This window comes from Cebus imitator, unplaced genomic scaffold, assembly GCF_001604975.1.
Source record: "Cebus imitator isolate Cc_AM_T3 unplaced genomic scaffold, Cebus_imitator-1.0 Scaffold36, whole genome shotgun sequence".
In the NCBI taxonomy this organism is placed as follows: Eukaryota; Metazoa; Chordata; class Mammalia; order Primates; family Cebidae; genus Cebus; species Cebus imitator.
This window is the reverse complement of record NW_016107351.1, coordinates 1,645,369-1,646,438: the sequence shown is the minus strand read 5'-3', so window position 1 is coordinate 1,646,438 and position 1,070 is coordinate 1,645,369.

The window sequence follows — 1,070 nt, the reverse complement described above, 5'->3', positions numbered from 1 at the left end:
GTTTCACCATGTTGACCAGGAGGGTCTCGATCTCTTGACCTCGTGATCCACCCGCCTCGGCCTCCCAAAGTGCTGGGATTACAGGCTTGAGCCACTGCGCCCGGCTTATACCGTTTTAAGATAGAGGCTGCTCTAAATTGAACAAGAAAGAGAGAGAGAAACCAGAGACATTCACTAGCAGAAACCGAGACTCTGCCTTCCAGTGTCCTGGACTGCTGGCAGAGCTACCAGAAAACTCTGTCCTCCGGCATCCTGGAGTGCTGGCAGAGTCATGAGGGAAGGCCCTTGTCAGGACCAATTCACTCCCAGAGGCAGGCAGAGTCAGATCTGACTTACCTTCCCGGGACCAGAGACAGAGGACTCAGGAACCGAATTTGGTGGGCACACCAGTGGTCAATCCGTTCCCCTCTGGACAGTGGTGGGCTACGGGGCCCTGAAACGTCTCAGGGGGCACCTCCCCTATAGGCCACCGTTCATCTGGGGAAGGCCAGAATGAGTCCGGTAACCTCTGGTGGCAACAAAAATCTCGCTGGGGCCTCCAAAATGTTGTACCAGAGTGAGCCAAGGAATGCACCACGCTGAGACTGAATTATGAGTCATGTATTATGCCAACGACCGACAGGTGGCTAACACCCAAAATTCTCTCGGCCCCTACAAAAAAGTCAGGCAGTCTTTTATATCCTAGTTTTAAAGGGAGGGGGAACCTAGCTGAAGCAAATTTTTCACAAAAGCAGATTAAGCAAAAAGTTAAAAGATAAACTAGTACATGAGAAAAAAACAGTGCCAGGTGCGAGGGGTGAAGCCGTCGTGAAAGACATACAACTTACAGACAACGGGGGCTCTGAGCTCGACGGCACCTGCATGCCCAGGCTGTGCTGGTACCACTTACCTCAGCCTCTTATCAACAAATGCCTTCCTGGGTGCCCAGTGTCAGCCTGCCCCAGCTACATACTACAGTTACATACTTAATGGGGAGAAAACAACTAAATGAAGCCGCTGAGATGGAGTCTGTCCGGCTCAAGAAGCTAACATAAAGCCTGAGCAGCTTTTAGTCTGAGAAACAGAGAGTT